Source organism: Equus caballus, chromosome 3 (genome assembly GCF_041296265.1).
Source record: "Equus caballus isolate H_3958 breed thoroughbred chromosome 3, TB-T2T, whole genome shotgun sequence".
NCBI classification, from domain to species: domain Eukaryota; kingdom Metazoa; phylum Chordata; class Mammalia; order Perissodactyla; family Equidae; genus Equus; species Equus caballus.
The window spans coordinates 120,097,544-120,113,226 of NC_091686.1; the positions used below are offsets into that span (position 1 = coordinate 120,097,544).

At 54.9% G+C, this 15,683-nt stretch overlaps 1 protein-coding gene across 3 annotated transcripts in view; it reads right to left on the reverse strand.

The window, feature by feature from the left end:
- Window positions 1–11,876, reverse strand: part of JAKMIP1 (janus kinase and microtubule interacting protein 1) — a 147,725-nt gene extending 135,849 nt beyond the window's left edge. The window contains exon 1 of one of the 3 annotated variants that reach the window (XM_070262734.1): window positions 11,565–11,876. The gene's annotated coding sequence lies outside the window, so the exon portion shown is untranslated. Of the gene's footprint in view, window positions 1–7,716; window positions 7,883–11,564 lie in introns of those variants that run through there. The other 2 variants (XM_070262735.1, XM_070262738.1) reach the window with 2 other exon arrangements.
- Window positions 11,877–15,683: the final 3,807 nt, after the last annotated feature.

Here is a 15,683-nt window from a genome sequence, read left to right on the forward strand (position 1 = left end):
ATTTTTTAATCAATCATGATTTTTTTCTCTCTGGTGCCAGCAAACGGGAGCAAATCAATTACTCATCCAATAGTCACCGAACACCATCAACAAAAATGTCCATTAGCAGTTTCCTTGGTTGGAGGAGTTGAGGCTACAGCTTGACCTGCCCAGAAGGAGGAGGGATGGGGCCATTGATAATGTTTTGGGAATCACCTTCATGGCATGTGGCAACTGGAAGTGTGGTGACAGGTCAGTGCTTCAGACTGAGGTGAGAAGGGTTGGTCAGAATCCACAACAAAGTCCACAGCATGGGGATCTTCAAATGCCATGGCTTTGCTCTTGCAGCCACCTGGCACAGATGCTAATGAAACTCTCTCTGGTAAGCAAAGGTCCTTTCTGCACCTGCTACATTGAACAGATAAGACACCATCCCAAACTGATCAGCCCACATCCCTGCCTGAAAGTGACTTGACACACACCCAAACCTCCTTGTCACTTGACCTCTTAGTCTACCTACAAAGCCCTCTGTTCCTCAATAAACATGAAGGGAAGCTACAACCCAGGAGCTTGTGAATTATGAAATCCCAAATTCACAATGTATGTTGTGAACACCTGAGGTCTGCGGCACCCAATACCTCTCCTCCATCTTCTGGCTGGAGCACTCCCAATTTCTGATATCCTATCCAGCATCAGGACTTGTTTGTGACTTTGGTCTGAAGTGCCTTGCATTCGTTTTTAACCATCCCTATGGAAAACTCAGGGGATCTGGTCCTTACCCAGGTCCTCATAAACTGGGCTTATCCTGGATGACTGTCATACTCCAGGGAGAGATAGATCATGTCAGTAAAGCACCCATTTGACTGACACTCTAAACAGATTAGGCACAATTTAGGGATATCCAGGCCCGTGTTCAAAATATGGCGTCTGGTTGGCAAAAAGAATCTCATCCAGCCCTCATCACGGAAGGCTCAGAAACCCAATTACCGCTGGGCTTACTGAGGTCACTCGCCCAGCTGCCCCAGCCCAAGGAAGCAGCCCTGCCAACTCCCAGAAAGCAGGTGTGTCTTCCAAAGTGCATTCTGAGGTGCAGCCTGGGAGAAAGGGAAAAGTCATGCCAATGTGACCTTCTGTAAACACAAGAACACGGTTTGGACGCTGAAGAACAGCTTTCTAACAATTTCTAACAATTTTTCTGCCCTAACCAAAGAGCAGGCTGTAAGGTAGTGAAATCCCTGTGTGCAGGGGAAGGGAACCTTTATTAAGTTCCACAGATGCTTTACACGCGTCATCTTTGGGCCGACACAACTACCTGGGTATTGTGATACTCTGAGTATCGTGGTATTGGAGGCTTATGGAGTTAGCTGTCATTAGAGGTGGCTGCTGCACAGAACAGAGTGAAGCTTGTTAAGGGTGGAGTGGATCTGATGCGTGCAACAGACACTAGGACCTACTGTTTCCCTGCTAGGTCCCTCCCAATACTGACATTATAAGAATCTGTGAGACCAAAGGCCAAAATTCTACTGACCACCTACTGTGTGCCCCACCCTGTGCCAGGCTCTGGGAATCCCACAGTGAATCAGATGGCATCTCAAGCCTCCTGAAACCTTCTGGAAACTTCTGTGTAGTGGAAGAGTCCGACAAGTCACTAGCAGCTTCAATACAGTGTCCAGTGCAGTGACAGAAGGACGTGCAGAGCAGTAGGAGCTCTGGGGACATGCCTGACCCGGCCTGGGGATGGGGAGAGGGTACAGTCAGGAAAGGGCTTCTGGAGGAAATAAGGCTGATGGTGGATCCTAAGCACAAGTGGAGGCTGCTCCCCCGGGGGATGAGGGTGGGGAAGGCTAATAGGCAGATCTGTCAGAGGGAACAGCACGTGCAAAGGCCTGGCTCAGTCAGGAACAGCGGGCGGATGATGTAGCTGGACACACGCTCCACTGAAGGTGTGAGAAGGGAGGAGGCAGGAGTGGGCCACGCCAGGCCAGCAAAATCAGGTGACGGAGGAAGCCATTAGTCCATTCCTCTGCCTCCGGGCTGTTCATCCTAATCCAGCTCCAGCGACTTCATTCACTCCACCTCCACTCATAGAGTAACAAACGGGCCTCTCCTGGGGGCCCAGGAAGGATGGAGGAAGTGACATCCAAGCCGGGCCACGGAGCCTTAGGATTTCACAGGTGGGTGCTAGCAGGGTGAGGCATTCCAGGCAGAGGGTGCTGGCAACCAAGGGTCTGGGGGAAGGAGCAGGGCTTGGGAGGGAGGTATAGTTCATTGGGGAAATAATGTGAAGTGAGTTGGGAGCAGGCCATGGGGGACTTGACTGCCAGGCTAAGGTGGCTGAACTCTCCAGAAGTAATCAGCAACTGCAGGAGTAGCCAGAGCAGGTCTGAACCCCACCACTGCCATTTCTACCTGTGCGACCGCAGGTAAGTCACTCATTCTCCAGCAGTGAAGTGGGGCAGGCCCGATGATGGCCGGAGGGGAAGGCTTATTTCTGCCTTCATCACTCCTGCCTTCAATAACCTGCCCCAGGGGCTCGTTTCCGCTCATTTGTGAGCACAGCCCACCCCTAACCCCCCACCCCAGCAGGCTGCCCGACACCAGGCACCTGCAGACAGGTGTGCCTGTAGAAAACGAGGACAACATTAGGTGACCCCTGCAGGCATCTCTCCACGTGGAGCAGACGAGCCCCGAGATGGGGATGGGGTGTGACCCCCAGGACACCCGAGCTCCTAGAGGTGAAGTGACTTGGCCTCCTCGTAGCTCCTGGCTGTATGGGAGACAACCCAATTTCTCCCTCAGCTTGGAGGAAAGCAGCGGAGATGGGGTCGGGAGCAGAGGACACGCGCAAAACAAGAAGGGGGCTACGCCTCACCCCGAGAAGCAGCTGCCCTTGTCCAATCAGAGCTGGGCCACCAGTGGCTCTCGCCCAATCAGAACTGGCCGTGGAACAGCCCCGCCCACTGCGGGGAGACGCTCAGAGACCTCTCTTCGCGGAGAGGCCGTGGGAAAGGCACGTGAGACTGCAAACTCTTACCGGAACAGCAGAGTCCTATTGTGGCTGTTACATGCAGAAGGATTAAAAAAGGCTAGAGCCACTGAGTGGAGGCGACTCTGAGCAGAGCCGCCCAATGCTCTGGGGCCACACAGAAGTAATCGCCTTGGCTGCTGCTTAGGGAGAGCCCGCTATGCACCAGGCTGGATGCAGATCCATCTGGTTCTCCTCCGCAGGCCGGCCCTGATAGAGACCCGGCTCTGGGCGCCCCACGACCGTTTACCATGCCTCCTTACCAGCATCCTTGAGGGAATCACCTCGGTCTCAGTGAGCACGTTTGTGTTTTATTTAGATTGCGTAGACTGTGGGTCTCCCCTCTCAGAATGAAAGCTGCCATGGGCGGGGACCGTGCCACATCTCCTCCTCAGGGGGCCCTGGTTCCTTCCAGGGACACACAGGAGGCCCTCAAACATGCACTGTCACTGTCTGTCATCAGACAGAGCTTCTCGTTTACAGAGAAGGCAGCTGAAGCACTGAACACACTTAACGACCTTGCCCAGGGCCACCACTTCACAGGAGGCAGGCGACCATCCTCGGAGCCGGGCCCTGCTCTCAAGGAGCTGGGAGTCTGGAGCAGGGCTGCTCAAAAGGAAGACACTGTGAGCCCATGTGCAATTCTAAATTCTGCTAGTAGCCACATCAAAAAAAGTAAAAAGAAACAAGTAAACTAATTTTAATAATAGTTTCATTTAGCCCAACTTATCCAAAATAGTATCATTTCAACATGCGATCAATGTTAAAGTTACTACTGAGCTCTTTTTCATTCTCTTTCTCGTACAAATTCTTTGGAATCCAGTGTGTATCGTCCACTCGCCAGCCCATGTGGATTCAGAGGAGTCGCACTGCGGTGCTCAGGGCCCCGAGAGGCTACCTGACTGCACAGCTCGGCTCCGGGAGGTCCCCTGGCCACCTCGGGTCAAGCAAGCTCGCAAGTCCCTGGAGCAAGCAAGCGTATGGGTTAGGGGACTCAGTCACAAGCGTTATGACCACGCTTCTGCAGCTACCACAAGGGGCAGCAGCGTTGACAATCACCTACTGCACCCGGGCACAGTTCTGGGCAGTCTACACCGGTTATTTCTGACCTTCATGCCGACTTCAAAAGGTAGGGGCACTGGACTGTCTCTGTATTGAACGAAAGAGGAAAGTGAAGCTCAGAAAGATTAAGTAACAAGCTCTAGATCACAGAGCCAGCAAGACAGAGGGAGGAAATTAACTCATATCCGACTCCACACAACGATCATTTAATGAGCACCTATTGTGTGCCAATACCCTGTGCTGGGAGATGAGAGAAAACATGCCAGGCCAGGTTCCTGTCCTCAGGTGCTTGCCTTCTAGCTTAGGGGATGGGAGGAAGGATAATAAACGAGGAAATGAAGCCATTTCAGATGGTGATGAATTCAGAAGCAAACACGGTGCTGATGGGGAGAATAACAGTGGAGGGGAGGTGGCATCTACCTGGAGTAGGCAGGGAAGACCTCTCCAAGGAGGGGAAATTTGAGCTGAGACATGAAGGAGGAGAAGCCAGTTCTGGCGAGGGCAGGAGAAGAGCATGCCAGACGGCAAGCAGCAGACACAAACGCTCTCAGCAGGAAGAGTCCAGCATGTTCCAGGAACCACAGAAAGGCCGCCGGGCTCCCCGTGCTGTGCCAGCTGCCTCTCTGGGCCACTCAGTTGGCCTCAGGCTGTCCCTCGTGCCTTGGGGCAGTCCCACGCTCTAGCTTGGAAAATGGGAAGCCGAGAAACCATTCTCCAGGTGTCAAGAACAAGTCAAGGCTGGAGGCTCCCAGTGCAGCGCCGGCCACCAAGGGCACATCCACAACTGTCTGACGGGCAACTGAACTGATGAATGAGCGAGCAGTGGGAGGAGGGAATGGAAGCACCAGGAGAACAGAACCTGGGCAGCCAAGGCTCAGGAGAGGGAGTTTTAACACTTTAAGCCTTGCTTCAAACGCTATTCATACTAGCCAAAAGGTGGACACTAGCCAAAAGGTGGACACCGCCCAAGTGTCCACCAACAAATGAAGAGAGAAACAAATGTGGCAGATCCATACAACGGAATATCATTCAGCCATAAAAAAAAGACTGAAGTACTGGGGCCAGCCCGGTGGCACAGTGATTAAGTGCACATGTTCCGTTTCGGCGGCCTGGGGTTGGCAGGTTCGGATCCCGGGTGCCAACATGGCACCGCTTGGCAAGCCATGCTGTGGCAGGCATCCCACATATAAAGTAGAGAAAGATGGGCATGGATGTGAGCTCAGGGCCAGTCTTCCTCAGCAATAAGAGGAGGATTGGCGGCAGATGTTAGCTCAGGGCTAATCTTCCCCAAAAAGAAAAAAAAAAAAAGACTGAAATACTGACACAGGCTACAACATGGAGGAAGGTTGAGGTCATCATGCTCAGTGAAAGAAGCCAGTCGCAAAAGGCCACATATTATCTGACTCCATTTATATGAAAGGTCCAGAAGAGGAAATCCATAGAGACAGAAGGCAGATCTGTGGTTGTCAGGGGCCAGGGAGGGGGAATACGGAGTGACTGCTTAATGGGATGGGGTTTCCTCTGGGATGATGAAAATGTTGTGGAACAGATAAAGGCAATGGTTGCATTACACGGTGAATGTACTCGATGCCACTGAACTGTATACTTCAAAATGGTTAATCTTAGGTTGTGTTAATTTCATCTCAATAAAGAGGGGAGGGAGAGGAAACAAAGAATTGTTTCAACAGAAGAATCAGGTCGTGATCCTGTTACATAAAACCCTGGGTCTCGGCAAGCAGGTCGGAGTGACCAGTCTCCAGAAGCAACAGGATAAAGTCGGAAAAGAGGGACAGAGCTTCCGAGGTTAAAGGAAGCGGAAAGCCACCTTACCAGAGCACTCCGCGTGCCCACTGTGATGCCCGTAATCCTCACCGTGTGCCCGGCCTCCAGAGGAAGCGGGACACCCTCGGTGTGGCCCACCCTCCAGCCCTGAGGAAGGCCCAGGGGCCAGTCCGGGGCTCCAGAATCAAAATGCAGCCAAGGTAGAGGCATGGGGGCCAGCGGGCCAAGCCAGCACGTCCCCTGACCTGGCACACACAAGGGCATTACTGCCACAATGCGCAGCCCTTGGCAGTCCTGGGAGGGCTCCACACAGAGCCTTCTTTCATTCCCTAAAGTGGCCCGTCAGCCAAGTCTGGGACACGAGGGGGAGAGGACAGCAGGAGGCCTGCATCCACACAGCATCTGGGTCCTCCAAGGTCCACTCTGGAGCTTTAGGACATGTGATGGCCTGGGGCGGCTTCCCAGAGCTGGAAAGGGTAAAGTGGACACCACAGGCCGGGCCGCTGGAGAGGACAGACTGACCTAACACCCGATGAAGGTGCAGCTGCTCCAGGGAACAGCCTCGGAGCTCCTGTTCCTGCAGGAGGCTGGGCTCGCCCCTCTGTTCTCTATCCCGTCCTCGCACCTCTGAGATCTGCAGGGAGGGGCCTGGGGTTATCCCCATCCGCAAATGAGGACACTGATCGCCGAGGGTTCGGAGGGGGCATTTGCTCGTCCTTGACCAGCTGGTAAACGGCAGAGCTGGCATTCAAACCCAAGGCTGCCATCAAACCTTCCTCTGCTAAATTTGACACCGCTGATGTTTGCTTTTTGCTACAAAGCTCCTGCAAGGCAGCATGGGTCGCGGTTAAGAATGTGGGCTGCCAGTCTGGGAGGAGGGAAAAGTTCTGGAGATGGATGACGGCAATGGTTGCACAACAATGTGAACGTGCTTAATGCCACTGAACAGTACACTTAAAAATGCTTAATATGTTAACCATATTTAAGTATTAAATATATATATTTAAGACAAAGATATTGTAAGAATTGATCAGGTACTAGGCCATTAAGAAACTGTCGACAAATTTTTAAAAATAGACATCATACAGGCCACATTCTCTGAACACGGTAATATTCAATTAGAAGCTAATAAAAAAAACCCTACCCCCCCTAAAAAAAATAATAACATGGACTGCTTGCGTGTTGCTGCTCCCCCAGTTACCAGCTGTGTGACCCCAGGCAGGCTTCAGAGCCTCCCTGCGCCCATCTGTAAAATGGGGCACTCAGGGCACCTCCCTTTGGACTTGCATCCGGGACTGAATGAACTCAAACCATGGGTGGCCCAGACCAGGGGCAGCCAACGGTAAAGGGCCCGGCAGCAAACGTTTCCGGCTTTACAGTGTTTGTCACAACTGCCCAACTCTGCCGACACAGTGCAAAAGCCGCCACGGACAACAGCCCATGAATGGGCGTGGCCACATGTGATAAAACTTTATTTACGATCAGGCAGCGGGCTGCAGGGTCGTGCACACACCCTGGCACTTGGGAGGTGCTTAGCAAATGCTAACTGTTATATTTAAGGAAACAGCATTTATCTCGATTCATTTCTGTAGCCCAGTGAGAGCTCCAACACTCCCTGCTGCAGTTCCGAAAACAAACACTAACACCAAAGACGAGAGGGGGCCCCTGCCCGCCTCACGCCAGCACCCAGCACCAGTGCCCGCCCGCCACCCTCTCTCTGCTTTCAGGGTGACTCTGACCCAGCCGGCTAGTGGCCTCCTGGGCAACTCCCTGCCAGCACCCTGCCCTCCCTACCTCCTACCCAGGGGCTCCCAAACCCCGCCCTTCACAGCACGAGGGCCCCGGGCCCCTCCCATCCCCGGCCCTACCTGCTGGCCCGTGGCCCTGGGCTGTCCACCTGGCCTGGGAAAGGCATGAGCAAAGAAAGCCTTTTCTGAAGGTGTCCAGGGCCAGAGTGACAATGCTGAGGTCCCACCGCCGGCCAGCCCTGGGGCCTTTTCCCAGCCTTGGATTACAGCATCCCCAACGGCAGCTGCCGGCTTCAGGGAACGTGTTTCTATGAAAAGCACTGAGACAGCTCCTCTGATTGGTTTCTCACACCAGCCCTGGAGGACCGTTGTCTTTCCATCGTGGGAGCCAGCATGCTTCATGGAGCAATACCTAAGCTCCAGATCGAGGGACCCCTGCCAGTGAGTTCCACCCCCGCCTCTGCCTCCAGCTCCAGACCTGCTTGTCAGGTGCTCACATAATTCTTACCCGACTGGTGCCGTGCAGCTTAAATGAGATCATTCATGGCAACAGTGGGAGTTTAAGCAACGACAGCTATTTTCCTTCTGTGAACATCAAAGGAACTGGGCACAGAGAGGTTAAGTGACTTCCCCAAGGTCACACAGCCGGTAGGGTCCGAGCTGGTCCTCAGTGCAGCTCCTCTGACCCAGCCATGTTCCTTCACAGCTCAGCTCACCTAGCTGGTGGCCGCTGCTCACGCTCATTAGTTCCATTAAGAGTTTTCCTACAACCTGGGTGGAAATTACTGTAACTGCCACACCCCAACCACTGAGCAGGAAAAAAGATCAGAGGAAAGAGGCCTCAAAGGAGCTCCTTTCGGACCGAGAAGGGAGGTGGCCCTCACTCTGAGGACCCCGAGTTCAGGACTCCTGCACACAGCTCTCAGCACCTACTCACACAAGTCTGCGCATGTTGCAGTAGCCAACATGGCACCCGCTCCCCTCCCCTTTCATCCCCGCTTACTGAATTGTTAGCTTATTAGCCTGACGTTGTTAGCTAGAGAAGGACAAAGAGGACCCCGCACTGGGGCGTTCCCTCCATGACAAAACCAAAGGACTCATTTTTAAAATCACTTATCAAACACTCCCTCGCCATCAGGACCAGTTATGAAGTGCCTCCTGTACGTAGAGACCACATTCTTGATCCCTACACCAACCCAGCCAGAGAGAGACCACTGCCCCTATTCATATGGGAAATGGAGGCTCAGAGAGGTTAATCCTCTTGCCCAAGATCACACAGCCATAAGGAACTGAACACAACTTCAGAAGCCCTGCAGGTTGACCCAACCACTTCGGCAGAGGAGGAGACCGAGGAGAAGCAGGACTCACTGCGGCCACCGCCAATCCTCCCGAGGGAGGCGGCCCATTTAGTCAGACAGTCCTGGCAGGAGGCACCTGCCCAGTCACGGCTGAGGGAGGGGCAGACCCGAATGGGAACCCAGGCTCCCAGTGGAACCCAGACCCAGTGGAACCCTGGCTCCAGAGCCTGCAGAGAGGCAGGCTGCCGTCCCCAGGGAGTGAAACCAACAGCCAGAGCGCGCAGTGGCGCTGGCTGCTGGCTCATGCCTTCCTCAGGAACTCCTTCTGCCGCCCCTCTCCCAGCCCCATGCCCCATACACAAGAGAGCGGGGCCTGCATCCTGACTCCTCCTCACGAAGCCTTCTGGTCAGGCGGAGCCGTCAGGCGCTCTCCTCTCACAGCGCAGCCCGTATCGGTGCTGGCCGACTGCCTCCCTGGGAAAACGGAGCCCCGGTCAAAGCAGGGCTGCTTCTCAGACCTCACTGCGTCCCCAGTCTCTAGTGAGTAGGGTCAGCTTAAGGAGCATCTACACAAATACGGACACTATATATGGACATAAAGTTCTAGGAGACCACAGATGAGAGAACCATACAACCTGTGTGGCAGAGTCAGGGAGCATCGCAAAGAACTAACATGAGAGCTGGGCCTTATCGTATGAATAGGAGTTCTCCAGACAAGAAGAGAGGTGAACATTTCTGGGAGAGAAAACAGCACATAGGGAAAAACCTAAGTATGAAGACGTGTCTGGGGAACACAGAGGTGGCACAGCGTGGTGGGGAGAGGGAGAGGTGGCCAGGGAAGCCAGGCGGTGAGGAACTTGTGAGGTCATGGGAGCAGTGGGAGCCACGGATGGCTTGCGGAGGAGGAAAATGGCAATGCTCTCATTTGTTGGGACCACACTCTGACCCTTTGAGGGGCTTCTTGCTGTGAAAAGAGAGTTCCCCGCAGGCCCTGGAGCGGAGATGTTCAGCATGACAGACCACGTGTGAGAGTCTCAACAACAATGGAAACTTTGCAACCATCCGTAAGCCTCAAAGAGTGTTCTCAGAGCAGTGGGTCTCCTGGGAGCAGACGATGCCTAGCGGAGCAAGCATCCTGAGGAGTGGTCCTGACCACCCCACCTCATCCCCAAACCTGCCCCTCCTCCTCATCCATCGGGGGCATGGAAACGTAACCCACCTGCCCAAGGTCCTGGTGGACAAGCCAGCTCCTCCCCCAGCCTCGCCCCACACCAGTGGGTCACCCTGAGTTAGGAGGGAAGGCCCCCCTTGAGCCCCCATATTTACTGTGGGTGGAGCCCTGAGTGAGGGGCTGAGGCCCCCCCTGCCCTCCCAGACCTCCCAGTCTGGTCTGGGAGGGCAGGGGCCATCAGACGGGACAGTAGTGTGTCCAGCTGTGCCATACAGGGAAGCTCAGGCAAGGGGCTCTCCCCGCCCTTGGTCTAGAAGGAGCTGGCCAGCTGAAGGAAGGGCGTTACTGGAGAGGGAACAGCACGAGCAAAGGCCAAGGACAGGGTGCCTGTGAGTGTGCGTGGAAGGGGTGGGGACGGCGGAGGAGGGCCAGCGGCGAGATACAGTATCTCTGGAGCTTAAAGCGGCGGGCAGAGGCTGGCTGAGAGCCCAGGCCGCCAAGCCATCAGGAGACGGGCAGACCAGGGTGTGTGGCGAGGGGAGCTGTCTTGGGGGGGGCGGGGGGGGGGGTTTCTAAGGCGAAAGATTCCAGCCTAGCAAGCGGCCTCTAACAGAAATGACAAGGAGCCCAGCAGCAAGGAGGGTGGAGTGACGGAGCGACGGGGCCGGGGGCGAGGGCGCGGCGGACAAACGCAGGCCCTAGAGGCCGCGGGCCTGAACGCAGGGCGCCCTGCAAGGTGCCCGGCCCCGCAGGAGTCAATCCTGTGCGCCATCTCCGGAGGCCGAGTGCGCCCAGGGCGCGCCGGCCAGTCAGGAGGGTGGGTACCAGCCTTTCTTCCATCTCTCCAGCCTCCTCCCCAGAGCCCACGTGGGCACAGCAGCGCGGGGGTGTGCGTGGCAGGGGCCGCGGCAGCGTGTGCCGTGCGTGGGGTGGGGATGCCGGCAGGGCGGCCTCGCCCTCTCGGCCCCCCGTCGCCGCGGCGCGGCCCGGGGCTCCATCCTCTGTGCCACCTCGGCCCCGGGATGGGGGACCCTGACCTACTCAGCGGATAGGACACGGAGGGAACCGACCGGCCACGCCCCCCGCGCCACTCCCGGGAGGCACCCGGTGGGTCCCCTCCCCCTCCTTGGCTCAGGGGCGGAATGAGGAGAGGAGTGGAAATGGGGGTGGCGTGAGGGAGAGAGGGAGACTGTGGGCGGGACGGGAAGGGGGCGTATGGAGCGAGGCGACGCAGAGTCCTCCTGCTGGGAGACGCCGCGGGGGGATTTGGAAGGGGTGGGGGATGGGAACGGAAAGGTGGGGGACCTCGGAGGTGAGATGCGAGAGCGGCAGGGGACTCAGGACGGGGTGCGAAGGCTGGAAGTGGGGAAGGTGAGCGATGGGGCGGGGCGGCACCGGTCACCGCGTCCCTTGCCGCCGGGTCCGCCCATCGGTCGCGGGGTCCGCGGATCCCCTTTGGCCAGCGCGCGCCTCCCACCCCCCAGCGCACCTGTACCCACCTGCTCGGCGCGCAGGCCCGAGCCGGGCAGCAGCAGCAGGCGTAGCGAGCGCAGCCCCGCGCCGCATCCTCCGGCCGCCCCCTCCCCGCCCCGAGCTGCCGCTGCCGCCGCCCCCGCCTTAAAAAGGACAAACGGAACAGAAAAAGGATGCGTGCAAAAATTTGAAAAATCGTAAAAAGCAAATGAAGAAGACGGGCAGAGGTGCAGGCGGCTCGGCAGGGCGGGGGTAGAGATGCAGTGGGGCCGGTGACCGTGCTCTGGGCAGCCGGCCGGCGCGTGCCGCACGCTCCCGGCTGCAGCTCCCGGGCTGCCGGCGCCCGGCTCGCGGCGCGGCCCCGCCCCTCCCCCGGGGCGCCCCTTCGATTGGCCCGCCCTCCTGCCAGTCAGAGGGAGGGCGCGGCGCTCGCCCCGCCCCGCCCCCGCCCGAGGCCGAGGCCGGGAGCGGTTCCGCGGCCGCGAGAAGAGGCGCGGGGAGCCGGAGCCTGCGCACTGGACCCCGGGGCCGAGCTGCTGCCCCGGGAGGGGCTTCGGGCTCCAGACAGGGCTGACGGCCCCGGGAAGCTCGTCCCTGCCCTTAGGGGGCTCATATCCAGTCGGGGAGGGTGGTATATATAACCTGGGACCCTGGCCATTCTAGGCCATCCGTGGTCCAGGAAGACACGACCCCCGCGGGCGCTGTACCCTTTGCACAGGTGGGAGTCTGAGAGCTAGAGGTTAAAGGAGAAGGTTGAAGCTGACACAGCTAGCAAGTGGCAGAGCTGGGTGTCTTACTGCTGAGCCCACAGTCTTCACCACTGGGCAGAGCCACGTCACCGAACAATAGTAGAGTGAACCATGTGATGTCCAGCCGGGGCTTGAAGGAAGGGTGGGATGTGGCTAGGCGAAGATTCGTTCATTCACTTTCGTTCAACCGATATTTATTAAGATCTAGAGATACCACAGTGAACAACAGAGAGAAGGCCGCTGCCCTCCTGGGGCTTACGTTCTAGCAAAGAGAAGGGAGGGAAGAGCATCCACATAAGGGAACAGCATGAGTAAACACCTAGTTGGAGGAAAATGTGGCACATTTGAGAATCTAGAAAAGAGCCGTGTTTCTGGGCCACAGAGAGGCAAGTGGGGGAAGATGAGGATGGGGAGGGAGGCAGAGGCCCGCACATGTAAGGTCTTGTAGGCTGTGGGAAAGAATGTGGAGTTTATCCTGAGACTGTCTGACCAGGGAAGGTGGTCAGATTTACATATTTAAAATATATGGGTCCAGATATGCTATGTTAAGCCCCAGTAACAAACCAACCCAAATCTCACTGTATTTCTTGCTCACACTGCATTTCCCGTCTGGGCCAGCAGGGGGCTCTGCTTGCTCTAGTGACTCAGGAGCCCATGCTGATGGGGGCTCTGTTTTCGCTGGGTACCCACAATCGTTTTGACGGTATGAATGAAAGGTGGCAGTTCGTACTGGCTTTTAAAGCTTCCACTTGGAAGAGACACATCACTTCCCCTCTCGGTTCCCTGGCCAAAGGGAACAGGGCAGCCCCTGACCTGAAACAGGGAGGGAAAGTGCAGACCTCCCAGGTTTCAAGTAGGAGCGGAGACCTGGGGTATCTGTGGACTGATCTGAGACTCTCATTGATAGAAGCACTAGCTGCCTGGGGAGCGTGGTCCGAAGGAGGCAGGTGTCGATCAAGGAGGCGAGGGGGTGTGGCTTTGGTGACAAGTGAAGCGGAGCATCGAGAGGGTCAGGGGGTGGAATTGGCAAGACCTGCTCAAGGCTTGGACAGGGTGGGGCCGGGTGTTATGGGTTGGATCATGTCCCTAAAAAATCATACGCTGAGGTCCTAACTCCCAGTACCTCAGAATATGCCCTTATTTGGAAATAGGGTCCTTGCAGATGTAATTAGTTAAAATGAGGTTGTACTGGAGTGGTGGGGGGCCTTAATCCGAGATGACTGGTGTCCTTGTAGAAAGGGGAGATTGAGACACAAAGACACACACACGGGGAGAACGCCATGTGAACCTGAGGCAGAGATCAGGGTGATGCACGGAAAGGACAAGGGATGTTGAGAATGCTGGGAAAGTCCCGGCAGCTGGGAGAGAGGCCTTCAGAGGGCACCTGGCCCTGCCAACACCTTGATCTCAGACTTCTGGCTTCCAGAACTGTGAAACAATAAATTTCTCTTGTTTAAACCACTCGGTTTGGAGCTCTTTGATACATTTATATATATATATATATATATAATCAGTTAGGGATTACATTTGGCTGTGAGTAATCAAGATGCCAATACAGCTATACAATGGCTTACACAAATGAAGTGTTTTTTTCTCACTCAGCAAGAAACCCAAAGGTTAGTAATCGCTTATTTTATCCCCTTTTGCTCCTTCCTCCTCAGCGTGTAATTTTCTTCCTCGTAGTATCCTCACAGTGGCAAGATGGCTGCCCTTCCCCCAGCATCCCATCACCATCCCAGTTGAGAAGAAGGGGAAAGGTAAAAGGCACACCCCAACCAAGCTGACTCCCTGCTCCCTTTAACTCCTTCCCTGGAAACTCTTCCCAGAGACCTCTGTTTTGTCTTTGACCAGAACGATGTCACATGGCCACCCTTCACTTAAGGGAAATAAAAAAAATTTAAGGAGGGCACATTGCTGCCTGAAACAAAGTCAGGGTTCGGTGAGTGAGGCGGAAGGGAGAATGGATTTTGCGCAGGCAACCAGCAGTGGTGGGTCCAGGTTTGCTGGACCTGGAGCTTCTACAATTTGGGGGCCCTCTTTAAGAGAAAGAATACAAAATTACAACTACAAAATTAGGTACCAAAGTAAATATTTAGAATAATTAAAAAAAACCCACAATATTAAATGTTTCAAGCTGACAGATATCACAAACATTACAAAACCCAGAAAACTAATATAATAATTTTTTAAATTAACTACCTGACATCCACCTTTATAATATCTTTTTCTACATTTCTTTGGCTTCTTCATCCCTTTGGATTATCTCTTCCTAGGACAATGACTTTGTAATATTTTTTTCTAGAGAAAAAACAGATAATTCAGAGTACTCCTCCAATGAGGGAATTTTTTTCGGTGTTGGTTAGAACACTTTCCTTCAGCCTCATAACGCATTATTGGTAGTCACGTGTGCTTTTAGGATTGTTGTCAGATTTGGGAAAACCTCTATCATTCTTTCATCAATGAACACTAAGCTTTGGAAGAATTACTCTTTATTTCAGTTTCCTTATTGTGATCGTGCTAATTTTCATGGTAAAAGGCAACTGTACAAATTCAAACCAGGAGACGACTGGACCAGCGCTTCCTCAGCCTCGGGTGTGTGGGGAAGCACGGGACAATGCAGATGCCCAGGCTCCCCGCACCCCGCGGAAGCAGGGCCTCTGAGGACCGGGGCCTGGGAAGCGGTGTTTTTCTGAGTGCTCCAGGTGATTCGGCTGTCTGCCGAAACCCGAGAGGTCCCCATTCCGGTGATTCCAAGCTCGCCTTGGTCCACGCCATCAGGACAGCCCTCCGAGGCCAGTACCCTCTCTTTCTCCTGATTAGGGATGAGGAGGCCCTGGGGCCCAGGACACGCCGCAAGCAGCAATGTGGGAGTCTAGAGCCCGTCCCTCTCTGGAGCAGCCTTCCCTGGCACCGTGTGACTTGTGGTGTGTGAGCCCAGGCCTGGAAGTCACAGAAAGACAGGTTTCAGCTCAACGGGAGGACCAACATTCTCATCAGAGATGCCACTCTCTGAGAAGTTGTGAGTGCCCATCCTCGTGATGGGTGGTTCACTCCTGAGGGTGTCAGACAGCGGATGCCACCAGGGTAGAACTCAGGTCCTTCCCCGCCTCTGCAGGAGCCTGGCTGCCTGGGAAGGATCCGGTCTTCCACTCAGTAGCTGGTGACCTTAGGCAAGTTACCGACCTTTTACTTTCCTCCGTTTCCTCATCTGTAAGATGGGGCTTATAATGGCAATGGTGGGTTTGGATGGGGGTTAAATGGGTAAATATGTATATGAATCTGTATTAGTTATCTAGAGCTCCGTAATAAATTACTGCAAAGTAGGAGGCTTCAAACAACAGAAATTCGTTCTCTCACAGTACTGTAGGGCAGAAGTCCCCAATCAAGGGGTTGGCT